General features: G+C 46.0%; 1 protein-coding gene across 9 annotated transcripts in view; it reads left to right on the top strand.

The window, feature by feature from the left end:
* ZNF469 (zinc finger protein 469) overlaps positions 1–24,865 on the top strand; it is a 262,917-nt gene that overhangs the window by 175,024 nt on the left and 63,028 nt on the right. For all 9 annotated transcript variants that reach the window (XM_083456428.1, XM_083456431.1, XM_083456424.1 and 6 more), the window contains one exon: positions 19,084–19,230. The gene's annotated coding sequence lies outside the window, so the exon portion shown is untranslated. The remainder of the gene's footprint in view (positions 1–19,083; positions 19,231–24,865) is intronic.

Here is a 24,865-nt window from a genome sequence, read left to right as displayed (position 1 = left end):
CAGCCCAGGAGGAACAGCAAATAGGTTAACATTCCAGGGGGAAGAATAGACTGCTCTTAAAAAAACAACAACCAAACAAAACACTCTGAAGATTGCAAAGGTCTAGAGGTGCTACTGGAGGTAGATAGCTAAATAGCTAAGAGCTTATTTTTCCTTTACAGAGCAATAAAATTCTGGAGAGCAACACCGCCACCTGTTAGGCACAACAGAATGTGCAGCTCCGAAAAGCAGCTCAGTCAGTGAGGCAAGGGATGGAGAGGCAAGGTGTCTCTGCTGAAGCCCATAATCAGCGTAATCCAGTGGAGGGCAAGCTAGGCTGTATCCTTAAAGCTTTGGGTTCAGGTTCTCCTCCTACTCACTTGGATCCATGCTAAGTATGCATGCTAATGATAGAAAGAGTAGAGACTGAAGGATCAAAAAAGTGACATCACTATGAATGCTTGGTGTCTGGAGGCAGTTGGAGGGTGGATGGCAGCTAACAGATTGGGGTTGAATTCTGACAAGACAGAAGTACTTTTTGGGTGGGACAGGGGTTGGGCAGGTGTGGAGGATTTCCTGGTTCTGAATGGGGTAACTGTGCCCCTGAAGGACCAGGTGTGCAGCCTGGGAGTCATTCTGGGCTCACAGCTGTCCATGGAGGCACAGGTCAGTTCTGTGTCCAGGGCAGCTACTACCAGCTCCATCTGGTACGCAAGCTGATACCCTACCTGCCCGCAGACTGTCTCACCAGACTGGTGCATGCTCTGGTTACCTCCCGCTTGGACTACTGCAATGTGCTCTATGTGGGGCTGGCTTTGAAGGTGACTCAGAAACTACAACTAATCCAGAATGTGGCAGCTAGATGGGTGACCAGGAATCACCGCTGGAACCATATAATACCAGTTCTAAAGGATCTTCATTGGCTCCCAGTGCATTTCCGAACACAATTCAAAGTGTTGGTGCTAACCTTTAAAGCCCTAAATGGCCTTGGCCCAGTATACCTGAAGGAGCGTCTCCACCCCCATCGCTTAGCTCAGACACCTTCTCCAAGTGTCTTCTGCTGGTTGCCTCACTGTGAGAAGCGAGGTTACAGGGAACCAGGCAGAGGGCCTTCTCAGTAGTGGCACCTTCCCTGTGGAACACCTTCCATTCAGATGTCAAGGAGATAAAGAAGTATACAGTGGCACCTCAGGTTACAGATGCTTCAGGTTACAGACTCTGCTAACCCAGAAATAGTACCTCAGGTTAAGAACTTTGCTTCAGGATAAGAACAGAAATTGCTCAGCGGCAGCGCAGCGGCAGTGGGAGGCCCCATTAGCTAAAGTGGTACCTCAGCTTAAGAACAGTTTCAGGTTAAGAACGGACCTCCGGAACGAATTAAGTTCTTAACCCGAGGTAAAAAAGGTAAAAGGTAAAGGTACCCCTGCCCGTACAGGCCAGTCTTGACAGACTCTAGGGTTGTGCACCCATCTCACTTAAGAGGCCGGGGGCCAGCGCTGTCCGGAGACACTTCCGGGTCACGTGGCCAGCGTGACATCGCTGCTCTGGCGAGCCAGCACCAGCGCAGCACACGGAAACGCCGTTAACCCGAGGTACCACTGTACAACTTTTAGAAGACATCTGCATGCAGCCCTGAATCAGGCAGTTTTTAATGTTTGATGTTTTATATGTTCTGTAAGCTGCCCAGAGTGGCTGGGGAAACCCATCCAGATGGGCAGGGCATAAATAATAAAATTATTATTATTATTTGGTCCCCACAAGCCAGCTACCCCTGTGGCATGGGCATAGTCAAGGGGGAGCAGGGGGGCAGCTGCCCCCCTAAATCGAGTAAATAAATAAATATACTTACCGTAACTTGCTGACCAATTGCATCACAGATAGCTCGGTTCTGCCCCCCCCAACAAAGCCTGCCCCCTAACATAAATCCTGGCTGTGCCCATGCCCTGTGGTCACTTTTCTGACACCTCCTGCTTGGTTGCACCACTTCTCCATTTGCAAAATGTGACCCATTTCACAGGGTTCAATTCGCTTCAGTTTAGCCGTGCTGTAGAAATGACAGAATTTGTTAATTTAGAAGAGGCAGTGGTCTCTAGCCAAAGCGTCCTGGGAGCAGAGCCCTCCTCGTGCTGTCAAGAGGAAGAAGAGTGCAAGGCAGGCAGGCCAGAGAATGTCAGGGCCTGCTCCAGTCAGATGGCCTCCCCACCCCCACCCCAACCCCAACCCCAGCTAACTTAGACTGGAACGTTTTAATCCTTTAAAATTGTAAACTACCTTGGGTGGCATATAGTGGTAAACTACCCTGGGCAGAAAGGTGGAATATAAATGCAATGCAAAAATAATAAATAATAAATAATAATAATAGTACCTGATAGATGCCAGTGCACTGAAGAATCGATCTTAAGCAGCTGAAAGGAATACAGTGGTACCTCGGGTTACATACGCTTCAAGTTACAGACTCCGCTAACCCAGAAATAGTGCTTCAGGTTAAGAACTTTGCTTCAGGATGAGAACAGAGATCGTGCTCCGGCGGCGCGGCGGCAATGGGAGGACCCATTAGCTAAAGTGGTGCTTCAGGTTAAGAACAGTTTCAGGTTAAGAACAAACCTCCGGAACGAATTAAGTACTTAACCCGAGGTGCCACTGTAATTGAAAGAGGCAGTTGCTCTGCAGAGATCAAGGAAGAAAAGATCAGAGGAGGAGGAGGCCTCTCTTGAGCTAATGTGGCCTTTGGGTGTTTGAAGAAAAGACAGGTTTATGGGGTGAGTTTAGCGCTCCGTTCTGTTCCTCCTGTGGTGGTGTATTTCGGTAGCACTGTCTTTCTTTTTTATGTTTTTATTACCGACTCCAGAGATGTGCGCTACACACACCCCATATTGAGCTTCTCCTCGGCAGCTGCTTGGCCACTGTGAGAGCAGAATGCTGGGCTAGACAAGCCCTCTTGGGCCCAGTTCATCAGCCAGACTCTTAGGCTCTTATGGGCTTCTCTTCATTAATGACCCTTAGTTCTGTGCACCAGTTTAGGTTGTTATGGCACACTCCTATAGAACACCTTTTTTTTTTCATTTTCATCCCATGATCAGCCATGTCAATTTTTCAACTTTAACTTACACACACACACACACACACACACACACACACATTTCTCAAACCTCATTATCTACATCTCTCTCTGGCAGTTGCTATTTAGCAGTTATGTTCTAACAAAATGCATCATTTACTAAACATTCCAATTATGAAGCTGTATGTTAATTCCTTTTTTTTCTTTGCAATGGCAATTCATTTTATTTGAATATAAATTATTGTCTCTGTTATATGTTACGATGGGCATCAAACAATAATGATGGGGTCTTTTGTGAACTCAAATAACATTTTGATTTGAGGGGAGTGGGGGAGAGAAACTCAACCCAACAATTTAGAACCTCCAAAAGAAGGACTGTGGGAAGATAGTGATCCACCCATGCAAACAATCCATGCCCCCACCCCTGTGCCTCTTTCCAGCTGGAACCTCCAGTTCTGTGAGCACTGAGTTCCTGGTTTATTTATAATCGGTATACACATACATACACATATACATATGCACTTGTGCTTTGGGCCCAAAGCTACAATTTTTAGAGTAGCAAAAAAAAAATTACAGGGTTCCGTTTTGTTTGCTCGTCTCTTTTCAGACAGCTGTAACTTCAAAGCAAAAATTGGTTTAACTCTTAGGTTCTGAAGAGCCTTGTCATTATGAAACATATATTTGGGGTCAAGGTTGACCTGGGATATGACTCCATGGCATTAGTGCTACATACTTGAGCCCTGGCAACATTGCTAAAGAGAGAAGGAAATCATCTTGACCCCTTGTTCCTTTTGCTAGTCCAGATTTAGTGAAAGGGGTAGGGAATGTTGTGCCCTCCAAACAGGGAGGGGCCGTAGCTCCATGGTAGAGCATCTGCTTTGCATGCAGAAGGTCCTGTGTTCGATCCCCAGGTAGGCCTGGGAGAGTCCCTTTGTCTGAAACCCTGGAAAACCACTGCCAGTCAGTGTAGATTATACTGAGCAAGATGGACTCTTGGTCTGAGTTGGTATAAGGCAGCTTTGAATATTCCTATGTTGTTGGACTACAGCTCCCATCTGCCACAGCCAGCATGGCCAATAGTCTGCTCCAACCACCACCTTCAGTGGTGAGTCTGTTGGGGACCAGAAAGAGGACTTATTCAGTGGCAGTAGTACCTGGGTTTGGAAATCCTCTCCCCAGTGACAGGGAGCTGGCATGTACCACTAATTGTTCTGGAAGGAAATGATGCAGGCTTCCTTTATCTGAGCTTTTAATGGATGGCAGATTATCTCCTTCCAATTTTTCTGCTTTTATTGCTGTTGTGCTTTGTTTAATTTGTCGCTGAATGTTGATTGTTGAATTTTTGTGTTTGTACCACTGGTTGCCTTGGAAAGCAATTGCTGGAAGTCAGTAGAGGGATCTTTCAGACAAATGCATAAATATCCCAGGCTTCTGGGCTTGCCCAAATTCCGGCATCGTGCTATGCAACAGTGACTCTACAATAGTCCTAGCAGTGCCATAAATGTCACTTTGCACACATATAAAGAAACTCCCACACTGTTTTAAACTGCAGGCCACAGGCCTATGCACATGGTCCAAAGATCCTTGGATGTGATGGATTTTAAAGCATTCCTTCACTTGAAAGTCTTGGAAGTGGGAAGGGGTAAATTAAGTTTGTTTGTTTGTTTGCAAGCTGGCAAAGACCAGTCATTAGGGTTGACTTTTCTTTTTCTTTTGAGTCACAGTGATTCTCCTGGCTAGAAAGGAAAAAAAGAAGGGAGTTATATGATGCTTGACTTTTACTTCTCTCCCCCTCAAGGAAATAGTCACAACAACCTTGAGGCCAGACAGTAAAATTGTGGCTCAGCAAAGTAGCAGGACTAAACATGCCATTCTGACTCAATTGATTAATCTTTTTTTTTTTGGATGGTGTGGGGAAGGACACAGAAATGGGGCTGAGCACAGATGTGGTACAGGAAGATGAGAGGGTTAGAAATTGTAATCGGAAGAGATGGCAAAGGCTGAGGGCAACAGCACTGCCCACTTCCCAGGACTTGCTGCTGTACAAGGCAACGCAGCAAACAAACCAAAAGTGAACATTACCATGGCAATAGTTTAATGGCGGAGTGTACTGCAATCGCCTTGAGGTCCTCAAGGAGGCACTTCGCCATGCTGGCCATAACTGTACAACACCATCTGCTGCTTGCTGATGTTCTCCAGCCAGAGAACCTGCCCTACTCACTACACTTGTTCCCTCACCCAGAAATCCAGCTGGAAATCCAGTCCCTGCTCCTGGCTGACTTCATCCTTGATTCGGGGTGAGGTGGCTTGCATCCTGGCAATAACCTTCCCAATGTTGCTTTCTTGCTTCCTCTCAGTTTTATGAACTCCTTCCTCCTGGTTCCTTATGCAGACAACTCACTGGGGTTCCTTGTTATGGTAAAGTCAAACAAACCTCAGCTCCTCACCTTCCCTTCTGCTTTTTACATGTAAGCCTTCTTAGCACAGTTTCCAAACCAGAGTGGCTGGAATTGGAGCCCCCCACCCCACCCTAGGGGAGAGGGGAAGCAAACACCCTCAATAAATGCTTGATTGTCTTGGCTGTTATCAAGCCCATGGCAGTTATTTGCTGAGTCTTTGATGGGCGACCCTGATGCAACCCAACACCTGAAGCCACGTTGATATCCATCTGTAATGCATCACTTCAGCGGCATCGAACTCGGCCACATGTGATAGAGCAGCGATGCCAAGGAGTGCCTTCTCTTGTTGCACCAGACAAAGTATTGGCAGGAGGTGGGATGTCAAACGTGACATTCCTGGCATAGCTGTACTCAGTAAACATGTCCGTCTGGGCACCTCGGCCATCGGCGAGCGGCAGGCTGCTGGCCTGCGTGTTATGTCATCCTTTAGATTCCATTGCTGAAATCTCCCCTGTGAAGAAAGTTTGCAACGTTTGGGGCTTTGGGGTTTAGAAAAAAAGCAAGTAAGAAGTGGCATTATGGAAGTTTATATAATTATGCGTGGCGTGGAGAAGGTGGATAGAGAATGCTTTTCTCCCTCTCTCATAACACTAGAGCTCAGGGACATCCGACGAAGCTGAATGTTGAAAGACTCGGGCCAGATAAAAGAAAAGCCTTCTTCCTGCAGCACATAGTTAAACGCTGGAACTTGTCCCCCACAGGAGGCAGTGATGGCCACCAACTTGGGTGGCTTTTAAAAAGGGTTAGACAAATACGTGGAGGAGAGAGCTATCAATGGTTGCTAGCCATGATGGCTATGCTCTGCCTCCACAGTTGGAGGCAACATTGCCAGTTCTGAATGCCAGTTTCTGGTAACCAGAGGAGGGGAGAGGGCTCTGCTGCTGAAATCCTGTTTGCAGGTTTCCCAGAGGCATCTGGCTGGCCACTGTGAGAACAGGATGCTGGACAAAACGGGTCATGGGCCTGATCCAGCATGCTCTTCTTAGGTTCTTATGTATTTTTCTGGGTCTTTGTCTCTGAAAATAACCTATTCTTATACTCCCACCGAGGAGCAACAGGTTTGGGATGGTCCATAACTCTATTTATACATATGAATAGTGTCATTTTTTTGTCCCCAACAATTTAAATTAGTGAGTTGGTTGTTGAAATACAAATATATTGCCTGGAAGGTGGACGTTTTGTCACATTAAGTTGCCTAAGAGGAGGGGGTTCTTCATGGTTAGCTCTAGGGAGTAGGTATAACTGCCTCTGAACATGGAGGTTTTATTTTGCCAGTGGGGGAAGGGTGAGTAGATTCAGGACTATCTTTAGATCTTCTGAGATGCCCATTAGAACCCTAGGAAATTCACGAAAGAAAAAAGGAAGTTCTTTTTCACACGGCTCACAGAAGAGGTAGTGATGGCCACCTACTAAGATGGCTTTAAAAGGGGTTAGACAGATTCATGGAAAAGGCTATACAAAGGAGGAACAAGGCGGGGTGGGGTGGGGAATAGAGATCTACATTGGGATCTGCTTTCCCTGTGAATCGTGCCACTTGAGGCGGTTACCTCATGAGTGTGTAAGTTTGTTGATTTGTGCAGCTCAGCTATTGTGGGCACACACTGTACATTCATTGGCTGTGATGTGTGAACCCTGCTACTGAGTCAGACCTTTGATTCATCTAGCCCAGTACTTCTGATTGGCAGTTGCTCTCAAGAGTCTTAGACTGGGGGTCTCTTCCAGACCTGCATGGAAACGCCAGGGGTTGAATGTAAAACAGATGCTCTGCCACTGAGCTATAGCCCTTCCTCATCTTCAAACCCTTCATGATCATATCTCCTTAATTCACCAGTCTCTCTGCTCTTATACTGGATAGTTCAAACTTTTAGTCCATCTAACCCAGTATTGTCTACTCTGACTGATAGCAGCTCTCCCGGGTTTCAGAAGGAAGCACTTCCCATCACCTGCTTAACTGGAGATGCTGCCAGAGATTGGACCTGTTGCTCTGCCACTGAGCTCTGTATGGCCTCTCCCGGCTCTGCATGGCTGGGTGTGGGCACCTATCCTTGTTTGTCTCTGGCATCTGATGTGCCAAAGGATTTTCTGTTCCATTTCCTCAAACTGGCACCTTTCAGTTTGTTTAGAGTCTAAACTTTAGACTCTGGCACACTTACTCTTGGTAAAAATGTGCCTGGCATGTGCCATCTTTCCATCCCACTCCGCAGCATCTTGGTAGACTGTTGTCTCTTTCGCCTCCGCAATGCATTTTGTTACAAAGTCAGTCTGAAAAACTTGCCTGCAATTTCCCTCCCACCCCCCGCCTGCCCGCTTACTTGAAAGTGCCAGAGTTTAGCGTCTCCTTGCGCTGCGTCAGAAGGAGAAAGCTGACATTGTTCTGTCCTGAACACCCGCCAGCGTCACTGCGCCCTGAATTCTGGAACTGGTTCAGTCATGCATGTTTGCATATGTTAAAAATATTTAGTCCAGTGCTTAAAAAAATATTATGCCCCAAGATCTGGGCCAGCTAAACATAATGCCATCTATGTGTCTAGCTGAACTGGAAACCGTACAGCACAAAGCAACACTATCTTCATGCAGGGTTTGACACGGCCATGTATTTAACTATTGAGTGTGAACGAAAGATATTCCCCTTTAGGATTTCTAGCATGCTGACTCCAAAAGGTTTCAAGAATTACCTTCTCGCCCCCCGCTCCCCTGTGTTTTATTTAAACAACCTACAAGCCTGTTGTCCTCTGAGAAAAAGACGGCACGCTTCTCAAGAGGTCAAAGATCGCCCAGAGTTTCTACCCTATTGACCTCCGTCTGCTAAAACTGGTGTTAAATTGGTGCTCTGGAGCAAAGCTTTAAGCGATGAGTGACAGGACCAATTTCAGAGCCCTCTTGCTCGGTTGCGTCCCTCCTGCCACATGCGGTTTGGGTGGTAGTGACTTTTCTCCACCCAAGTTTAGCTTTTGCGATTTCTTATGTCCTCCTTTGAACAGCCCTCTATAGATTGTGAGATTGCAGCCCAGAATCTTTCCTTCACAGTCTGACAGTGGCATTTGAAATGTAAGGCTATGTGGGTGGGTCCACAGTTCAAGGATTCTTGTGCCGGTGTCTGTGATGTTGTACCTTGTGATTTTGCACCAATGGAGTTAAACTCCAAATATGCTAGGTGCCGTATGCGCTAATTTACAATATCCATCAAAGTTGTCACAGAAGTCACCGAAAACTTAACTCACAAACTTTGTGTATTCAAAGGCAAAGAACCTGAGGAAAACTTTTTGGTGACTTGGTGGGACTTTATATCATATGCATCAGCTAACAATTTGCATGACTCCTTATCCGCATCTAGAAAAGAAATATGGACTTCCTGATGAATTTGTCTGCTTAAATTGGATTAATAGAATTGTACTTACCTATCATGTATGAGCATCTTCTAAATGACTTCGTAGGTTTTGGGGTTGGATTTTCTTTGTTTCATTATTGTTATCTACAGGGGAAAAGTGGTGTAAGATAACGTTTTTGTAAATACAATAAAAAAGGGTATTTATATATATAGAAAGGTCATTACACAAGTCAGATGTGAATGGAGGCGGCGTGTGACCCACACAAAGTGGGAAGGTGGAGTTCACATTGGCAACTTTAGTCACCATCTCATCCACAGCAAGCAGAACCGTGGAAGCATCTATTGCACTGGCACAAGTTTGTGATCAAAAGCATCGGAATACTGCATTTGTCACCTGGGCTGTTTCTGTGTGTGCTCCCTCCAAAGGAGCTGCAGAGGGTGGCAACATGAGAACAGACCTTCCCAGTAGTGGTTCCCCGTTTGTGGCATGCTGTCCTCAGGGAAGCTCACCTGGCACTGTTACTTTCCATTTTTAGGCACCTGGCAAAATCATATTTATACACCTAGGCCTTTGGACCTTAACTTTCTGTTTCTTTTTCAGTGGAGTGGGTTGAGTTGAGTTGGATCTGCTCTTTCATACATGTGATTAGTGAGCATTTTAGGTTGTTTCTACATTTGTTTTTAATGTTTGCTTAAGTTGCTTTTAGTTTACATTTTTAAAAGAAAAAAGACCACTAAATAATAGCAGTGGAAATAGTACTTATTAACTCAAAATTGTGGGTGCTGATGTGGAACAGGATGTTGGCCTGAGCCACTAGGATGAATGCCACTACAGTGGTACCTTGGTTCCAGAACAAATCGTCTCCCGAACACCGCAAACCCGAAAGTAAGTGTTCCTGTTTGCGAACATTTTGGAAGTCGAACAGACTTCCAGAATGAATTGAGTTCGGGAATCAAGGTACCACTGTACTGAATAATTATTATTTGTGCTAATCACACCCTATATCAGAACCACAATACTTTTACAATAGAATCAACATTCCCCCTGGGCTCACTGATATTCATCTTCCCAACAACAAACCATCCTTCAGATCTTAACTTTTCATTTCAAAGGTGTGATGAATGAATGAAACGGCCAACTAACAGCGGTGGAAGGTTCTGTCAGTTTAAGTTCTCTCCATTTCTTTGCCCCCCTCTTTTTTCTATTCTTAAGTCCAGTGCTCTCCATTTTCCAGCAATTTGTGTGGTTTTTGTTTTGTTTTTTCAAAATTTGGATAAGGGCAAATTTCAAAGAATGGCTGTGTATTGGTTAGCATAGCAAAGTATGAATTTGATAGAGTTGACTTTAAATGCACACTGAATCAAATTTCCCCTCCATCCTTTCCAACTAATCAGGTAATGTTTTCAGCCTAGCTTTGGGACAGTGATGCTACCGATTTTCCAGGAACCATTTTCCTCTGAAATGCAAAACAGGAAGAAGTCAATTTTGCCTGCACTGCAATGACAACATTGGGTGGCTTACAATTTATTTCTGTACAAGCGTATTGAGAAATAATAATAATAATAATAATAATAATGTGTAAAAATCAGAGAGAGGGAGACACTGAAGGGATCTTTATTCCTTCCTCCAAACACCTCATTTCCTGCAGGCATTTTGAGAGCAACTGTAAAAGTCTATCCGGTACACTGTAGCTATTCATGTCTCAGTTGGGGGCCAAAGTGCGTCTGAAGTATATATAGAAAGGAAAAGGGTGAAAAATATGTGTGTGTTGTTTATATATATATATAAAAGGTGCACACGGACAGGCATGGCTAAAAGAATGACTTGTTCACAATGTGACCAAGGGGCATAATGAGTCAGTTGTTTTAACAGCGCAGTATACGTAGAGGCTGGCATTGAGAAGCAGAGAGGCTGCTTGCTAAGGAGGCTGTTAAATCAGCTGGACGGAACTGGCAGGAAAGTAACTGTTAAGTTATCCCTTGGAGACAGAATTATAGGAGGGGTGGGGAGGGGGAGGAAGATGGAGAATAGTTTGGCTTTGCCTGTTTAGAAATGGGGGAGCTTTTCCTCTTCATCAAAGGAATAGAGATGCATATTTCACCCAGTTCTTCACCATCAGAATGTTAGATCTTGAGAAATGTTGCAAGCAAATGCTGAATTTTGAAAAAAAATTGTCTTAAATATAGACATGCCTGCCTGGTGATATGAGTGTAGCTTGGCGGCAGAGCACCTACTTTGCATTGAAGTAAGTCCCAAGACTGGGCCATCACCACTGATTGGTATTGCCAGGCACCTGCCAGGGCCCCCAACACTTCAGGGGCCCACCGCTGACTCCAGATCCCCCAAGCCCTTATCCTGTTGCTACCTAGGAAACTGCATTGTGCTTAGGCAGACCACTGGTCCATTGAGCTCAGTATTGGCCACACTGACTGGCAGACATTTTCCCCAATCCTACTTGGAGATGCTGTTGGGGATTGAATCTGAGATCTTCTGCATGCAGTTGCTGCCTATTCTCCTCCCCCACAGAGACCAGAGTGAAGAAAGGGAGCATTTTTGTCCCCTTCTCTTTCACTCTCCTGGGTAGTTGTGTGGATTGGGGCCAGAGGAAGAGGGAAGGCAGAAGGGGTTGCAGTGATGGTAGCAAGGAGGAGACTGCACCTGAGGGCAGGAGGCTATCTTAGGGGGTGCAGGACACGGATCTCTCTTTGCCTCTCTGTCCCTGCTGCATGAGACGGCTGCCTCACTTTGTCTCTTGATAGGACCATCCTTACATAAGTCTTGTACGTATATCATAAGGGAACTTTGAATGTTCAGACAGTCACATACAGCTCTGATTCTTCCTCATTCATTCCAATGAAAGGAGGAATGACTCTGCTTGAAATGGACAGGCTGGAGACATCTGCGCGGACTGCTGAAATGGAATTGCTTCCTGAAAGGCTTCTCTGATTCGCCAATTGCAAATTCATAAGATGGATATTCTCCTAATATTTTCTGGAAATTCTAGTGATTCCCAAACGTATGCTGGTCAACCTCAGTATTCCATGTCTGGATGTATCTTGATATGTGGCAATAGTGGATGGTACTGATGGTATTTGACAGAACGTTGCGTTTCCATTTTGCCTTTCCTCTGAGACACTCAGGACAACATCCTCTGAGACACTTCACCCCCCTACCAACTTCTGTCCTCACAGCAATCCTGCGAGGTAGGTTAAAAAGTGACCAAGGTCACACAGAGAACATAATTTGGCTGAGTGCAGATTTGAATGGGTCTCCCCAATTCTAGTCTGATGCCCTAGCCACTACAGCACTGTGCATCTCTTTAATAAGTAGAAAGGTCTTCCTTAAGCAGATAGGGTTGTACATGATCTGTGTGTCCCCTGCCTGGAGACTCACCTTGGCCTCAATACCTCTGTGTGGGTATAATAATGCCAGTCAACTTCAGAAAGCTGTTGTAAGGAGTGCTGTGACACAAACATAAAGAGTAGAGCATGGATAGGCAAACTACAGCCCGGGGGCCATACCCAATTGGCTTCTAAATCTGGTCTGCGGACGGTCTGGGAATCAGCGTGTTTTTACATGAGTAGAATGTGTCCTTTTATTTAAAATGCATCTCTGGGTTATTTGTGGGGCATAGGAATTCGTTCATTATTATTATTTTCAAAATATAGTGCAGCCTCCCACAAGGTCTGAGGGACAGTGGACCTGCCCCCTGCTGAAAAAGTTTGCTGACCCCTGGAGTAGAGGAACTGCAAACAGTGGAAAGAGGCATACAAATGCCACAGATAGTGGCTCAGTGGTAGAGCATCTGCCTTGCATCCAGAACATCCCAGGTTCAGTCCCTGGTTGGACTTGGATTATCCACTGCCTGAAACCCTGGAGAGCTGCTTTCAGTCAGTGCAGACAATACTGAGCTCAATTGACAAGCGGTCTGGCTCAATATAAGGCAGTTTCCCAAGTTCCTTTCTAAGGGCCCAATACAGTTGTATGTGCAGGACAGCTGTTGACAAAAGAAACAGGGGTAAATGGCAAGGGACTCCCTCACAGGGAGCAAAGCACACATAAAGGGGGGGGGAGGCAAACTGACCCCTGTGAGGGACCATGGGATCATGGCCCCTAAGCATGATTCATATGCAACCATTCCAGTGTCGCATTTTTGGTGGAAGAGAGGTGGGCAATGCATGCAGATTGTCTTCCTGGGGTCCTTCCCAAAGATCTGAAAACTGTCCTGCATCCACCTCCTCCTTAACCTTCTTCCAGGGCAAAGTAATTCCTCCTTTTCCTTTGGCATTTCCCTCCTAGACTCAGCCTTCAATAATCATTTTCGTAGTCCTGCCCCCCATACAACTCCTTTCCAATTTGTCAACATTTTTGTCAACTTGTCAACAGATATCTGTGCTGCACCCTTTCATCTCCCATGACAGCACTGTCTGCTTGCGGGTGCTGAGAGGAGCGTGGCCTGCCCCCCCCCCCCCCACGAGAGGCTGAGCCTGCTAATTAAAGGAAAGTTCTGTCTCCTTATTCCTGGAGTGTTAATGGATTCTGCTGCCCGGTTTGGATGTACAGGAGTCTTTGAATTCCACAAGCTTGTGTGCCACCGGCTTTCTCTGGACCACAGTGAAAGCTTCCATTCATGCCGCCAGCCCGGCCTTCTTAAATTACCACACCCCAGGCCTCTGCTCCTCAGCCTCGCACTGTTTTCCTTTCATTAACAGGATTCCCAGATTGAATGTCTATGAGAAGCTGGGAAGAGATGCTGTTGCTGTATTTGCTCTCAAGGGCTGTGCAAAAGGGCTCTCCATTGGAGGGAGTCTGGCTGCTGCTTATCAGGTGGTGGAAAGAGAGCAAGACATTTTTATTTTTATTTAATCCAGCTCCAGCTTTGCTTTGTGCATATTATTTTTTCTTTAAATGTGGATTTAAAATGGAATGTATCATTTAGAACAGTGGTTGTATGGGATGAAAGGGGGGAGAGGAAGAAACACCAGATCTTGGGTCAAACTTTCCAAGTCCTCCTGGCTGAGAACTTGATATGATGGTCCCATTTTTGTTATGAAGCTGTGTTGTAGGAAGGCAGACTGCTCCCCTTTTTAACTCAGTATAGTCTACTGTGACTTGGAGTAGCCAGATCCTCTGAGAGGGGCTACTGATTAACCAGATCCAGAACTAGCAGATGGCACAGATGTTGAGCTTTCTTTTTCTTCTTTTTTAAAGTATAAAAAGCCCTCCTAGAAAGAAAGTTATGAAGCAAAATGTGTAGGTACCCTTCTTGGCGATTTCTGGGGGATGAGTTTGCCTCGTTGCTCCCACCTCTCAGTCTGGCAAGGCTACTGTGGAGGCCTTCTGAACTTCTAAATCAGACTCCTATAATGCATTCTGTGTGGGGCTGCCCATAAGGGACGAAGGTTTAAACATTACAGCTGGTGCAGGATGCTGCTACCCAACCAGGGACTAGTGTAGGTCAGCCAAGCCCCATTACACCTGCAGAAATGACAGCATTGGTTACCTGCGGGTTTCCATGTCCTCTTTGAGTCACTGCCTTTGAAGTGTGCCTCTGGGTACCAGTTGTTGGGACACCTGAGTGGAAGGAGCCACTGCCCTCAGTCCCTGCTTGTCTCTTCCCCACAAGAGAAATCTGGTTGGCTGCTGTGGGAACAGTATGCTGGACTAGAGAGAGGCCTTTGGCCTGATCCAGCTGTGGTGTTCTTCTGATGTTCCCTCCACGGTTGGAGGCAGGAAGCCTCTAAATACCAGTTGCTAGGAATCACAAGTGGGGGAAAGCACTGTGGTCTCCAATTAGGAGGGTCAAGGACTAGTTGACAGGGAAAGCTCAGAAACATTTTCTTTTGGAATACAGTAAATGAAGCCCATTCTTTGCCACAGATCTTGCATTGCTCATCAGCACTGGGGTGCCCATTGAGGAAACCATCTATCTGCTGTGAGCTTTGGCATCCTCTCTAAAAGGCATGGTGGCAGTGCTATGCGCTGGTCTCATACAGTCTTGCTCCAGCAGTTTTCTTTTGATCTGCTCAGGGTTCGCTCCCAAGGGTGGCAAAGCTGGGCATTTTCAGGGGACCCAACACCAGCCAAGAGCTCCTGCCCAAACAGTACCTTCATTGTAGTAGCCCCAAAAGGCCCAAGGCAGAATTCTCAGTTTGCACACCTCATACCTTCCATATTGAGAAGGCCCATTACTGTGGCCTCCAGGCTTTTGCAGGAGGGAATCAAGTGCATTCAACAACTTAAGGGTTGCACAATTAAAATGGATTAAACTGGGATTAAAATGGATTAAAGTGGATCATTTGTGGTTAAAAATGTGACAAGAAAACACAATGCAAATCTGGGACAAATGATGGCTCGAAATATGTATAATGCTAGTCAAGCAAATTAGGACGACTGCTTGTTGCCATATAACTGTCCTGCAAACAACAAAAATTCCAGTACGAAAGCTCAATGAATGCACCAGGAAGGTTGTCAGCAAGGAGAAGAAATGAGGGGTAAAGTTAAGATGCAATGAAGTCAAACTCCATTATATATGGGTTTTAAAAGCAAATAATTTTACAAGTTTTCTGAACCAGAAAACTTAAGACTAGTTCTTTAACTAATAGCATACAAATATAAGCATCTTGAAGCATTTACGATTACCTTATGGGTTTTATAGCCCATTATTATTTACGGCAAATACCATGAACAAAATGGGAAATTGGCATGGATTGATGTTTACTTCGTGATGATTTGAAATTCAGTCTCAAACCTACATAACATGTTAGCAGTCTTATTTGTCAGTTTTATCTTTCATTAATTATTTTATTTCTCTTTCATTTATTTTTCTTCCTATCTAAGTAAGCTATATAAAGTGTGAGATTCATTCAGGCAGAATTTATTGACAGCATTTGGTGATTTGGAATACATTGTATACACTATTTTGATTTTCAGTAAATACAGTTTTAAGAGAAAAGGCGGGGAGGGAGTGAATGAAAGCTCAATAAAGACTGGACACAGCCTAGCCTCCACCTATTTTATGCAAGCAAATCAACAAACCGGCCATCTGGAGAAGCCCTAAGTGAACACTGCTTGACTCCAGCCCACTTCAATGTGGATCTTCTTACCTCTGGGCTGAGGACAGGAGTGTGTGCATTGCCAAGTGAATGGTCTACCTTAAAAGTCATGCTCATGTCCATCTGTGCACATCATGCACACTGCATGAGACCTTTAGAGTCAGGGTGGTTTAGTGACTGGAGTGGAAAGCAGTGCCTAGCATGTTGGATTAGGATGGACAAGACCCAAGTTCAACCCCCCGCCCCCGGCACAGTGAAGCTCATTGCCTGACCTTGGGCTGCTACCATCTCAGCCTAACCTACTTCACAGGGCTCTTGGGAAGATAAAATAGAGAAGCAGGGAGTCATGTATGCAATTGTAATAAAAAGTTCTTTGGCTCCTTGGAGGAAAGGCAAGGTATAAATGTAATAAATAAAAGTAATGCACAAGATTTGCATTTCAGTGTATGGTGGAAGCAGCGGTCAAAAATGTCTTTGGCAGACAACCGGGAGAAGAACTGGTTGTCAAAAAGCACCTCCTAATTTGGGAAAAATTCCACAGAGGTTTTAAGATTAGACCCCTTGCTTGTCTTCTCTCTCCCCTCCCCAGCATGCCTGTAAAATGTAAATATTTTTTGTTGAACAATTAAAGTGTTCCACTGGCCGGTCTTAACAATGTGCAGTGTGTGTTTATGTGTGGTGTGTGTGTGTGTGTGTGTGTGTGTGTGTGTGTGTATGCATACACATACATACACACAGAATTCTGTATACTGAAGAGAATGGTCCAGGGGGAGACGGAAATGTATATTAGGCACTTCTTGAACTTGGCTCAGTAGCACACAGGCTGCCAGTGCAGGGCTTTCAGAATAAGTAAAATGCAATTCCAGCATTCTGCCCCACTTCATAGCTGGGCCACAACTTTCTGCACCAGCTGCAGCTTCCAAACCTTCTTCAAGGGTAGCCCCACATAAAGTGCATTGCAGTAGTGTAGCCATGAGGTTATCTGAGCATGGGTTCCTGAGGCCAAGCTGCCCCTGTCATCCAGGAATGACTGCAGCTGGTGTACTGACCTCTCCTTCTGCTTAGAGAGATTTATTGATATAAAAGAGCAGTCTGAAGCAGTACAGTTGGTTTACCTCCTCTGACTGCTTCCAGTGAGAAAAAGCCTTTGAGCCAAGACGTGCAGGGTTAATATATAGCTGGCTTGGGAAGAGATCAGTGAGTGGTCAGAAGTGAGGGTCCTTTAACAGACGGGTTTGCACAATGTGTGTGCTTCTTGGTTGCCTGTTGGGATGACACTACAACTCAGCAATGTTTGGTTGCTTCTGAGGCCGCCTAAACTGGAAGATAAATGTGAGCTATTAGAAACCACACATGTTTTATTACAAACAAAGCTAAAAGTCATCCCAGCCCTGATATTACAAACGACAAAACCCAAGCCCTCGTCACCCTCCCCCGAATCATATTGCAGTTATCTCTGGTAATAAACATATAGACACAGAGGGGAAGCCTTTCCCCTTGGAAGAGCTGGTTGGCTGGGCTCTTTATCCTGTCTAAGACTTTTATTGAAATTCCACTTGATTGTCAAGATTAGATGGCAAATAACTGTCTGCATTTATGGGGCTACATAAATAACTAGCATCTGAGAAGGAATTTGATCGCATCCTATGGACATTTGTATTGCCCCATGTGGGGGTTTCAAACGATCAGCATCTCTCCTTCCACTAGGAAGTGGGTACCTTCAGTCTGCTAATATTCTTCCTACTTTTCACAGTGGAAAACCCAGAGCAGGGTTTTGTTTCAGCCAGGCAAACACACTGTGTAGTTTGTTCAAAGGAGGCCAGCCTGTGTCTGTCCCTCCCACCTTCTTTATTTTGGTGTAAATTGAGAAGAGGTGATTGCTCCTTTTAAAATGCGAAGCACTAAAGGTGAAACCTGCCTTGTGACCTGGAAAATAAGCATCCTTATCCTGGGTCTATGGGAAATTGTCTGTGATAGGAAATGAATTCTGCGTATGCCCAGAGACACTTTCCTTTATCATTGCATTTCATATTCCTGGGCTCAATTCTGGATTAAAAAAACAAACAAAACAGATACTGGGACACTACTTTACTGAGCCAAGAGAGGAACAGTGCCCAAACCCTGGGGGAGGGGTGCAGTCCTGATTAATCCTCCATGCTAGGACAGTTATAGTACAGGTGAAATTGCATCCTTTACAGAGGCCACTTGATTATTCAAAACACTGAATGCTTTTTAACCAGACGTATTCTTTGTTGGCCACCAATGTTCATTGTGCACACAAAATAGAGTTGTTTGTGCTGTGTTCGTTTTGAGGACTAGCTGCTTGGCATAACTGCACACGTATTGTTCACTGTACTTTAGATTAGTACTGATTTGCACTTCTCAAACCAAGACCTGAACTGAAATGGCTACCCTTTGAAATTTCCCCTTCTCCTGATGTCTCACTGGAGTTCTCCAACTAATGTATGTGTCCAAAGATGCATGCATTAGGAGGAAATGTGCACACAGATGCCTATTTGGGTGAGAATAACATGCAAAAATGCATTATATGGGGGGGGGGTGCTTGCCAAAATGTGTACTTTAGTCCAAACAGCATACAAAAACATGCATATAAAGAGAGCTGTGTGTTTATTGGGAATTGTTCCCAGTTGCTGGGAATCACAGGTAGGCAGAATGCTGCTGTTGTGCTTGGGTCCTGCTTCCTGGCTTCCTATTAAGGCACCTGGTGAGGACAGGATGCTGGGCTAGTTGAGTCCAGCTGCAGTTCTCAGAAATTTGCACTTGAGTGCTGATGAATTGTCAAGAGGGTTTCAAAAATCAAAGCAAGCAAGGTCTTCGCGAATTGCTGCTGAAGTGTGGATAACTAACTGGGGGGCGGGAGAGAGAATGAGGAACAGTGAGAGCCAGACTGGACAGAGGCCTTCCATCCCTTGCTTCCATTCCTTCCCAAAGGGTGAGATGTTCCCACACACCTTGGCCCTGCCACTTCTGGACTCTCTGTCTCTCTCTGCCTGCCTTCTCTCTCTCTGGGCTGTGCCTGGTGCTGCTGCTGCTGCTGCTGCTGCTGCCTCCTTCTCCTCCTGGAGCCTTGACTTCTGTTTGCTACTGGCTGGTGCAGCGGAGAGGAGGCGTGCGCTGCCTGTGAGGAGAGGCTCCCTCCGTGCCTGTGGTCAGTCATGAAACATTTCTCTTTTCCTCCGCAGATTACTAAGCAACTGCACAGCGCAAGGCGCTCACTGGATTTGCCTGTCTGCCTGCCTTTGCCTTTCCAGAGCTGCTACCAGCCTCCCCCTCCCAGGCCAGTCCCTCCAAAGGCTCAGCCTTGCAGCACTCTGCAACTCTATAATGAGGTAAGCCTCCTTCCCTTTGTCTCTGGTGCAGTGGAAATGCTCTGTGTGGTTGGATGTGTGTGTGAGAGAGGAGTACAGTAGGGGCTGAAATTGCAGCTCATTCCCCCCCCCCCCCATATATGAGGTTTGGGGTTCTGTCCTCAGATCTTCCAGCTTTTGCTCTCAGAGTTATTTATTTATTGTATTTTTTTTACAAATTGTGGTGCAGTTGTTATTATCCTCCTCCTCTCTGTCTCTCTCTTTCTGCATTCTGCAATAAAAAAAAGTTGCATCAGTATTTTGGCAGGAAGGGGGGAAAATGAGTTGCTCTGTGCAGTCTGTTGAACTTTTTCATTCAGTCTCCCAGCAAAAAAAAGGGAAGGAGACTTTGCAGGAGTTAAAAGAGCAGAGCCAGGGGATGCGTCTCTCACGCACCCCTGAAATATTCCAGCTATTTGTGTCATCTCTCTCAGACCTCTGCAAGAAAGTAGACCAACCCTTCCATCTGCCCCCTTGCCATAGAAGCGTGTGAGTTCTTGGAGGAGCTCAGGCTCTTGAGTATGGCACCAAGAGGAGCTTGACTTGTGCTGCTAAGGTCTACCAGGAAGGGGGTTCTCAGAGATGCTTAGAGACCCCTCCCTCCTCCCCCCACCCTGTGGCTCTGAGGATGTGAGGTTGCTGGGAGGTGAGGAGTTAATACCTCATATTTCCTCTCCCCCCTCCCCCTTCCCATCTCTTGGATTCATCTGTAAAAAATAAAAAGTGAAGATAGATCTGATCATCTGCTGAGCAGAGAAGCTGCCTTTGATCTGAGCTGTTCCTCCTCTTCTTTTTCTCTATGGGTGTCTCTCTTTTTAACCCTTTTTCCTGGTGGCTTCTGGTTGTGTTTAAGGAACCACATAATTTGCCTGGGAAGATGCATCAGTAACCTTAGATCACACAGGTGGGATAGGGTCCTACTTTGCAGAGCTGCCAGGGGACAGTCCTCTGTCTCAAAGCATCTTCTATTGGAAGGGCTGTGTCCAGTCTAAGTCCAATTTGAAGATAAGGAACCCCAAGAAGGGAGAGCAGGAGGGAGCCTTGACGTTCCCCATCTTCAGTGGGTAACTGGGTGGCAGACAGGCACTCAGCTGGTCACCTGCTCACAGCCTTCCGAGCCCAGCCCAGCCCACCCTGGTGAGATGCATTGTATTTCTATTTCAATCATAGTAATTCTTTATAAATTTGCATCTAGACATTTGTGACTTTTTGGCTATGTGACACCTTAAGGTGCAGTGTAATATCTTAGCGCATAAATACATTTAAAGTGCTGGAAGTTGGTTTGGGGGCAGCAGAGAGGATCCAGGATGCACGTTTCTTTACAGTGCTAAATAAGAGAATTCCTCTGAGCATGTACAGAGAGTGGACAGGGACTGCTGGCTGCCATGAACCTAGGGTTGGAGGGAGATTATTTTGATTAGCAAGCTGTTAGCTTGTTTGAATGCCAGCACCTGTTTGTTCATGGTGTTTTTTAGGAACTAAGCACTGTGACAATGAGATGAGTTTCCATCATATTGTGTTTTTCGCAGTTCTAGAAGAAGCCAAATAAAATATACCCATGTCATTGCAAATGTGTACAAACCTACCAGTACAAATGGTAGATTGACAGTACAAGCTTATATATGGCTGCTCAGAAGTGAGCCCCATGGAGTTCAGCAGAGCTTTCTTCTGGGGAAGAGTGTATAGGATTGCACTCTAACTTGTTCTTTCATTCAAACAATCAGGGCTAATGAACAAATTGCTTTGTGCATGACTAGTCTCTCCCATTCACCTTTTATACCCACTCAGCCAGAGGTAAGCTCCCTTGAACTCAGTGGGATTCACTTCTGTTCTGAGTAGCAGGCACATCTAGTATTGCACTGTAAAGCTGTGCCTTTGCACTTTATTACGTTTCTATCTCACCTTCCCTCCATGGAGCAAAAGGAGACAGATTGTGCCACTTTCCTCCCTTTACGTGCACAACAACCCTGCAAGGTAGGTGAGGCTAAAACATCAGGTCACTAGCCCAAGGTTGCCCAGTGAGCTTCATAGCGGAAGTGAGGAGACCACTTCATAGCGGAAGTGAGGAGACCACTGTGCTGGACTCACCCAGATCAAACTCGACCTTGTGAATGACCTGTCCACGTCTGTACCAACCTCTGTACCTCAAAACAGAGAATGGGTTGATGTGGAAGGAGAGCTTTCCAAGAGCACCTCTCTCAATGCCATGCAAACACCAGAACCACCTTTTGATTGCCACAGCCTGCAATGTGGTCTCTGAAACTTGATGGGAGTCTTGTGGGCCACTGGGTAGCCCATGTAGAAGCAGCCTGTGTAAGGGCACCAATGAGTGGAATGCTGAAGGAACATCTATCCCACCATCCTCTTCCAGTACATGGTCTGGCTTTTAGATCCTCATAGTGCTTCATTCCCAAATCAGGAGATGCCACCAAGGCCCCCACTGGCCTTGAACTGACTGACTCCCTTCCACAAATGTTTGAGTCCGTGATTGCATCCCAGGTTAGGGTGGCCACTTACGCATCACCACCCCCAATAGAAATGCATCCTCAAAATGAAGAGAAAATATGGCACAGACTTGCAAAAACCAAAACCAAAAGGTGTATATGAACTTAAATGTATGGCTGTAGATTTAGAAATGCTTACCCTAATTCAGTAAGAAATGCTGTACATCTTACCATGGTGGGAAAGACTATGAGAAGCTGAGTTGTGTGCTGGCTCAGTCCACTCTCCAGGTGCTCCCTGTTGATGGGCAACTTCTAGTTTTGCCTCCCTGCCCCCAGCGCTCTCCCTTTGTAGGAGTCTTTATCCTATAAACCAAAGTTGGACAGGAGTGGCCTTCAGATCAAGGCCTGTCCTCTCTCAAGTTGGACACATATCTGGAGTTTGACTGCATGGGGGTGGAAGTGGGAAATGTGATCTGCACGTGCTCAGGGATACTATCTTCTTTACTTTACATGATGCAGGGTTGAACTTCTGCATTGGTCCAATGCTGGCTTGACATTGTTAAGGGCTGTGGTTTGGAAAGCACCTTCCTGGTCAAGTTCTGAGGATGTTTGACAACCATCTGTATGCACCCAGGTGCGTAGTATAGTGTATTGTAGGGCCAGGATGGTACAGTGGTCAAGAGTGTCAGACTAGAACCTGGGAGACTAGAATTCAGATTCCCCACTCAGCCATGAAGCTCACCAGGGTGACCTTGGGCCAGACACAGCCTCTCAGCCTAACCTACGTACCTCATAAGGTGGTTGTGAGGATAAAATGAGGAGGGGGAGAAACATGCACACCACAATGAGTCCTTTGGAGAGAGAGAAAAAGCTGGAATGTAAATGCAATAAGTGTGAAATGTGAAGCAGTGCTTCCAAGGAGACACTTTCCCTCCAGACCCTGCGTGGATGCTCATAATCCTGTGAGCCGTCTCCTCCTGCAGACGTCTCTGGATCTAGAGGAGCACTCAGAGAGATAAGATAGTGAAGAGAGGCAGACAGGGGGCTTTGGCACTGGACTGCCATGAACCTGTTTTGCCTTTGCTCATTGCAACACTGTGCAACAGTGAACTTGCTGTGGTCACAGCGTTCCCTGCTGCTGCACTTCTCCTTGACCAGGGAAACAGGGCCCTGCCACTTTAACGCGGGATCCCCCTTTAAGTGACTTTCCATTTGCTGCGCGCAGAGTGCTGAGAAGTGTGGTTTTACAGATATCTTTTGAATTGTGAGCTACAGAGCAGAAAGAAAGAAAGAAAGAAAGAAAGAAAGAAAGAAAGAAAGAAAGAAAGAAAAAGAAAGAGAGAAAGAAAGTCTTGCTCAACCACTGTTGTAGTACTCATCATCCTTCCCTCCCACCAGGCTGGCGGGGAATGGGGGAGGCATCCTGGGGCAGAGGGATCCTCCTGACTAGTCACTTGGCATCTGTCCTTTTATGTGGGCCGAGGAGTAGATGGGAACACTGCGATTCAGAGGCCCTAGAAAGCAGTTTAAACACAGGTCAAGCAATCTGTGGCTTAAACATACCAATAAGAAGACCCTGAAAGAGATAAATGGTCAGTTAAATTGTGTTTATTTTGTCTCCCTCACCTCCCCAGTGTTGTTAATTCCAGATGTTTTTACTTTGCTCTTACTGGTTCCCCTCTGTTTTTATCTCCTTGCTTGACAGTGTGACCTAGCAGTTAGAATTGTCAAGCCGGGAGTGGAGAGACCTGGGCGCAAACCCTCACTGAGCCACAAACCTGCCTGGCTGACGTTGGGCCAGCTGTTAAGCTGAACCCACCTGACAGGATTGTTGTGAGGAAAAAAGGGGCAAGGGGCCATGTCTGCAGACTGGGGCTCTCTATAAAGGACAGGATAAAAATGTTTGCCTGTCAGTGAGGCTGTCATTGCAAATCTTGTGCCGAGGAGCAGGGTTGCTCCTGATGTCTTTAAGGACCCTTCCAGCTCTATAATTTCATGATTCTGTGATCATCAACCCCTCCCCCTTTCCTGGCCCAAAGAGAAGTGGCAGAAACTGCTCACTGCAAAAGGCCCATTTGGGCCTGTTTCTTCTTTTAAAAAGAGAAGGGTGGACTCTTTGCCCCTCACAGATCAGGTGTGCTTTTGCGGTGTTGTGTTTCGTGGCAGCGGCATGCACCCAGGGTTTGTGCGTTGCTGGCAAGAGCCAAGTTCCCACCAGCTGGAATGTGTCATAAATTACTTGAGGGTTGACCAAAATTAATTTTCATTTTATTTTCATAATGTCTGCTGCTGGAAACTGAGCAGGCAGCTCGGCGGAGGCAGCGGATGAGGCAGAGGGAAGGGTTCTGTTTCCTCACTTAACTAGGATTTGCCTTCCTCCCCCTGACAAACGGAAGGCAGCCCTTTCAGCCTCTGGATTTGTGAAACTTTCTCCGAGTGCCAGCTCTGCTTAGATGGGGGGACTTCTGAGTGTTAGTGGGAGAAATCCGAGTCTTTGGCTTTCTGCTTAACTCTTTCGAGGCTCGGCTGCCTCTGTGCGCCACCTTTTTAAAGGAAGAATTGGCAACATGCTTGAGGATTTGGCACGGAACACTTGGAACTGAATTTCGCCATGGTTAGGCCTGATCTAGCAAAGGATCAGACATTTTTATTCATTTGTTTATTTCAGAATTTATATGCTGCCTTTCAGGGCAAAACCCTACCAATAATGCAATAATGGAGAAATACGAAACTTGCTAAAACTGGTTGCTTTTTTGCTTTTAAAAGGGGGAAGGGAAGGGCCATGGCTCAATGGCAGAGTGCTTTACATGCAGAATGTCTCAGGTTCAAGCCTTGGCATCTCTAGGGAGGGCTGGGAAGGAACCCTGCCTGAAGTCCTGGAGTGCTGCTGCCAGTCAGTGTAGAAAATGCTGAGGTGGATGGACACAATATACATCTGATATTTCACCTGCTTTCATTATTATAGGGCTGATGTGTTTAAACTTTTTGTTAGGTCAGGACTGTTGCTTAGTGGTAGAGCACCTGCTTTGCATGCAAAAGGTCCCAGATTCAATTCCTGACATCTCCATGTAGGAGGGGAGAGACTCCATCAAGCAAGGCCTCTTTCCACCTGCCTTGCCCCACCTTCCGGCCCATAAGGGAGCTGGTCCTGGAGGAAGAACTGTGAGGGGAGA

This window comes from Podarcis tiliguerta (genome assembly GCF_965153285.1).
Source record: "Podarcis tiliguerta genome assembly, chromosome: 8".
NCBI lineage: Eukaryota > Metazoa > Chordata > Lepidosauria > Squamata > Lacertidae > Podarcis > Podarcis tiliguerta.
The sequence above is the reverse complement of the archived record's forward strand: the minus strand, read 5'-3'. Positions and strand labels throughout refer to the sequence as shown.